Genomic DNA, 6,657 nt, shown 5'->3' on the forward strand with positions numbered 1-6,657 from the left:
ATAATTTGTTAGTATTTACGTCAAATCAAACATATATTTCGATAGTACTCATGATCATTTATACATGATCACCCTAAAAACACTATATGTTAATAGCATACATGAATAATTTGTTAATATTAATGTCAAATCAAAACCTATTTTTCGATAGTACTCACGATCATTTATACATGATATCCCCAAAAACGTTATTTGTTAATATTTACGTCAAATCAAAACATATATTTTAATAGTACTCACGATCCTTTGTATATGATCACCCTAATACATGAATAATTTGTTAATAGTCACGTCAACCAAAACATATCTTCCGATAGTATCTACGATAATTTTTATATGATCATTTAAAATAAATATTATTTGTTAATGGAATACATGAATAATTTCTTAGTATTTACGTCAATCAAAACCTATGTTTCGATAGTACATACGATCATTTATACATGATCATTCTAAAAACACTATTTGTTAATAACATACATTAATAATTTGTTAATATTCACGTCAAATCAAAACATTTCTTCAATAGTACTCACGATCATTGATATATGTCGCCCTCAAAACGTTATTTGTTAATAACATATGTAATAATTTGTTGATATTCACGTCAAATCAAAACCTATCTTTCGATAGTATTCGCGATCATTTATACATGATCGTCTCAAAAACGTTATTTGTTCATAACATACGTAAATAATTTGTTAATATTCACGTCAAATCAAAACATAGCTTTTGATAGTAATCACGATCATTTTTATATTATCCCCTACAAACATTATTTGTTAATAGCATACGTGAATAATTTTTTAATATTCACGTCAATCAAAACCTATCTTTCGATAATCTTCACAATCATTTAAACATGATCACCTTAAAAACGCTATTTGTTAATAGTATACGTGAATAATTTGTTAATATTCATGTCAAATCAAAACCTATATTTCAATAGTACTCACGATTATTTGAATACGATTGCCCTAAAATCGTTATTTATTAATAGATTACGTGAATAAATTGTTAATATTATGTCAAATCAAAATCTATCCTTCAATAGTACGTACTCACGATCATTTGTATATAATCGTCCTAAAAATGCCATTTAACTTACACAAATATTTTATTAAGATTCATGTCAAATAAAAACGTTATTTAATAGCTTATATGAATAATTTATTAATGATGGTGTCAACTAAATCGAATACTATAGTTAATATCATTTGTAAAATATCACCCTAAAAACGAACATACTATTTATGAATAGACTATCATTTATAAATGATCATTATATAATTGACTAATATATTGATAGCATACCCAATTATTTATAAATTATTGGCCCAACAAAAAACTATAGGCCGATAATTTATTTAAACATGTGCACAGGGGCGGAGCCACTCCTAGGGATAATGGAGGGATTCATCCAGCTAATAGAAATATATACTATCTAATATATATTATATAATATGATTTATAATTAAATAATTCATCCTCCTATATACTAGCCCGGAGAGCTCCACCAACCCTAATAATATATCTATATTATATAATATAATAAGTAAATATTTTTTAATTTATTATACTAGTATATTTATTTATAATTAAACAATATCTTAATTTATTAATTCCTAAATAAATAACCCTACCTCAATACTATATAATTTCTCCGTTCCTAAATAAAAAATTCATAACTTATTCATTCCTAATTAAATTCCATTAAGGTATATATAATTTATTTTGTTTAATTAAAAAAAATTATGTACCTTACAATAATAGTTTATATTAATTTGAAAAATTAATTTTTTTTCTTTCTCCAAAATATATAATCTATCACTTTCTAAATAAAAAGTCCATAACTTAATCATTTCTATTTAAACTCAATTATCTACAATTAAATTATATATAATTTATTATGCTTAATTAAAAAAAATATATCCTTAATAACTAGTTTGAAAGATTGAATTTTTTTTCTTTCTCTTCTCTATTATTTGTAAGGCTAAATTTATTCTGACGACTTAGATTAAAATTCATTCACTCAATAGGTTTGTATGGTAATTTTTTTAATATCAAATTTAAAAAGGAAGAGAAAAAATAATATTCTATCATTTTTTTTAACTACCTTCAATAGTAAATACTTATTAATTATTACTCTCAAAGCTTTTGGTGAGGCTACAATAGTAAATGTATATTTTTGTGAAGCCGGTTGAGAAGATTATCGAGTTTCTTGAAAACCTTCATACACATTATTAAACGATTCATATTTCATTACTATTTAAAAAAATATTGTGTTAAATTGGTTTGTACAAAAAAAAAAAAAATTTAGCTTGGGTAGATTTAAAATCCTGGCTCCGCCCATGTGCAAATATTTACACGAAGTATGCATGATCATTATATATGATCGAAGTAGAATCACTCTTTATAACCAACACGAACTATAGCCAACAAGAACTATCTATTACTATTCGTGTCAATACTATATGTGAATAGCATGCATGATCCTATGTTATAAGTAAGATTGTTAGTCATAGCCTGTGCGAATAATTTATTGATATCTGTACCAACTAAATACTATATGTTTATAGTATCCACGATCATTCACATGAATCGCCCTAAAATCCTTATTTAAATAGCTTACAAGAATATTCAATTAGTATTCGTATGAATTGAATTAGATACCCATAGTATCTACGGAATCATTCATAAATGATTCACATAAACGTACTCATAAAGATAAAATGATTATATGTCATGATTAACCCTTGTTAAGTTAAGTCTCATTATGTAGGATATCAACAACCATGAATGAATGTTTTAAGTACTTCAATAATTACCATGTGCGCAACAACGCAAGGACGACGCCAACAATAACAATATATAGGTTATATCCTTCTATCCCTAAGCCACTTTTGTAATAAACTCAGAAAAATTATAAATTGGATGAAAAAAATATAGTGCCCTTATGTCAAACTTGAATTCACATTTTTAAATAGTTTGTTTTATCCAAACTCGATTCAAGAGTGACATTAGAGTGACATTTTATAGACATTAAAATTTGACTCTCCCAATTTATAAAAAAATTCAAATAATCTCGAGTCATTAAAGTTACTTTTTAAAAATTATACACTCATTAAGAAATTTAAAATAAATTAAATAATTATTTAAGGAAAATATTATATCCATTTATCTCAAAATAATTAAAAAAAGAACAAAAATTAATTAAATAATTATTTTATAAAAATGGTGTATCCATTCATACCAAAATAATTAAATTTAATGCCAAAAATAAATTAAATAGTTATCTTGAATATATTATATTCATTTAATCCAAAATAATTAAAATTAAGGCCAAATATAAATTGAGTAATTATTTATGTAAAATATTGTATTCATTTAATCTAAAACAATTAAATTTAAAAGCTTAAATAAATTAAATAATTATTTGAGAAAAATGTTATATCCATTTAATTTTCAATATAATTAAAAATAAAGCCCTAAAATATAAAAGAATAAATACAATATGCAAAAATAAAATTTAATTTCAAATAATTAATTTTGTATTTTTTCTTGCAGGTAATAAAAATTTAAGAAAAAAGGACAATAAACCAAACAAGGCATAACATGCTTCGACCAATTAAGGAGCGCCAAGAAGGCTAACGCCTAAACTAACGCCCGAAATTCCCTAGGCAGACGAAACGTAGATAGAACGTCCCAATTGTGCCCAACACGCGTCTATGATTGTCTTCGTCTTCTTCTTCGCGACAATGGATAAGAATAGTCGACGTATTTGAAAATAAGTCAACGAGAAAGTTCAAAAAGTAAAAAGATCACAATAGATGTGATCATTTCCCTTACAACTCTAGGTTCTCTTACTTACCGAGAAGGTGGAATTCAACCAAGTAATTGGCCGGTCATTAATAGTTTTTGCTCGAAATAAAACCGGCTTAAACAACTTGTTGACTCGGGCGGGCCGACTATAAAAGGGATCTCTAAGCCAAGATGAACCACAATAACTCAACCATAGATCATCAATCAACCTTTAACAAAAATTTCTATTAAATTTTTTTTAAAGCTTTTCAATTATTAGAAATTCTGTGTAAGACCTCCAAAATCGATTTTGATTCGTCCAAAAGCTTTAACAAGTATGTAAGGGAGTTCTTCGACTCAATCTAAGTCGTCACTCAATTTGCAATTCATGTTATGAATCAAAACTAAGTTTTACACATCTAAGTACGTGTTCTTAAATATCGTACGATTTTTTGATTTTTTATTTAGAAATAATCCTAAAATCGTTTATGAGCTTTCTGTTGAAACCAATACGAATCAATCAATATAAACAAAAAAAATCCCAGATTTATTTTAATTTAAAAAAAACGTGTGTAGACACTCATTTTTGTTCTAAAATTTATATTTTTACAGAAATCTATAGCATAGAAAAATAGTCTTTTGAAAAATAAAATAAATTTTATATGACTATTATCAATAAAGTGTTACAAAGAAAATAATAATAGTTTGATAAATATGTTTAATTTTAAATGATTTAATTTATTTTTAAAAATGTTATTTTATTTATATATATATATATATATATATTTTGGCGAAACCAAACCGGGGCCAGCATGGGTCTGTGTACCGGCTGACTCATGGACTGATTAGTAGTCAGATAGAAAGAATAGGATAGTCTTAAATAGATATTAGTAAGTTAGAAAGAATATAATATGTTGAATTATGTAGCATCAAAATTTGTTGTAGTATAGTGGTAAGTATTTCTGCCTGTCATGTTGGTGATCCGTGGGTTCTATTCTTGGCAACATCGTTCCTTTTTTTTTCATACAACAATTATGGCTACGATTTTCTTCAGGAAACTTAGTTGGTATGGCTTTCATATAGATACCAGTATTAAATGTTGTTCCAATAAGGCTCTTAAAATTACATCTAAATCATTTTACATTTCTTTTTTAAAAAATGTAAGGCTATTATAAATTGTGTTAATACCAAATCACTAGCTACATTAGAAACTACATAATATAATAAACACATAAACTATAACCTAGTTAATTCATTATCAGTTGTCAACCATTTGGTCATAGCTATTCTCGAAAATAATTTGATAAAGTGTACGTAGGAGTTTTTAAGATGCTTGGTTTAAAAAGTTTACATGGTTAGAGTATAGCATATTAAAAAATGTTACTTTTTGTTTTTTGTGCTATCTTTTTACAAACTCAGGATGTGGAGTTAGAGATAAGGCATTTACTAATATAATAGGTTGAATTATGTAGCATCAAGTCGTTGTAGTATAGTGGTAAGTATTCCCGCCTGTCACGCGGGTGACCCGGGTTCGATCCCCGGCAACGGCGTTATTTTTTCATATATAATAAACACATAAATCTAGTTAATTCATGGTAAAGTGTGTAGGAGTTTTCAAGATGTTTATAGCATATTAAAAGATGTTACTTTTTGCTTTTTGTGTTATCTCTTTACAAACTCTCATAGAGCATGTCAAGTTAGAGAAAAAAACATTTACTAATCAAGAATAAGAAATTGGAGAAAAGCGATTGAAATATTTAATACACATGTTGGTGGTGTAGCTAGTGTTTATAATGACGTAAAAACACAACTTGAGGCTTTTCAAAATCAACGACAAAGTGTTTCACATTTGCTACAAGCACATGGGCACGTAATGGAGGTTGCATACCGTACTCGATTAACGACAGCTTTAGAAGTTACACGCTTTCTTTTTATGTAAGGTTTGCCTTTTCGTGGATATGACGAGTAAATGAACACTTGTAGGAGACAATTATCTCCACTTGTTTGTACGTCCCCGACTTAGTACTGGTGATAATAGCTTAAGTGTAAGAAAAAAATATTTTATTGGTATGTACCTAATTTTATATTTTTGTTATCGTTACTCCTTTTATTATTTTTGATATAATTGTTATATAATTAAAAATATATATATAAATTAAAGTATTTTTTATCCCATGTTAAAAATTATATATTAATATTAATTTATTTGTGTAAATAAATAGTCTAAATAAAATAAATTTATATTAATATTGATTTTTTTTTGAGGGATTAAGGAGAAAAAAGAGAAAAAAAGGAGATATTATTTGAAGCTACAAATAATAATTTATTAATGGTGTTATTTATTGCCATATATCACGACATATCTTGGCAAGCATTAAGACAAGGGCTGTAAATGAGTCAAGTCGTTCGTGAGCTGCTCGCGAGCCGCTCGATCAAAGTTCGGCTTGAGCTTGACTTTGATCGAGTTCGAGCCGAGTTCGAGCCGGCTCGTTTAATATTCGAGCCGAACTCGAGCTCATATAATGCTTGCTCGACGGCTTGTCGAGCTTTTTTGAGCCTGATAATATATAATATATTTATTTATTTATTTAATATAAAAAACAATTTTTTTATTTATTTTCTCTCTATTTTCAAAACCCATATAGAAGGCCCATAATCCACATTATTATATTATATTGTCATAAAACAAAACCCTAATTTTTAATGTATCAATCATAAGTGACTCTTCATCTCTTTTTCTTCTTCTTTCTTCCATCTTCACCATTTCTTCTTCTTCTTCATTTTCACCATTTCTTCTTTTTTCTTGTTCTTCCTCTATCTTCAACATTTCTTCTTCTTCCTTCTTCAATATTTTTT

The 6,657-nt window shown here is 26.8% G+C and overlaps 1 non-coding gene across 1 annotated transcript; it reads left to right on the forward strand.

The window, feature by feature from the left end:
* The first annotated feature begins 5,279 nt into the window (after positions 1 to 5,279).
* Positions 5,280 to 5,351, forward strand: TRNAD-GUC. The gene has a single exon. It is a non-coding gene; the product is annotated as a tRNA-Asp (tRNA).
* Positions 5,352 to 6,657: the final 1,306 nt, after the last annotated feature.

This window comes from Impatiens glandulifera, chromosome 1 (assembly GCF_907164915.1).
Source record: "Impatiens glandulifera chromosome 1, dImpGla2.1, whole genome shotgun sequence".
Lineage (NCBI taxonomy): Eukaryota > Viridiplantae > Streptophyta > Magnoliopsida > Ericales > Balsaminaceae > Impatiens > Impatiens glandulifera.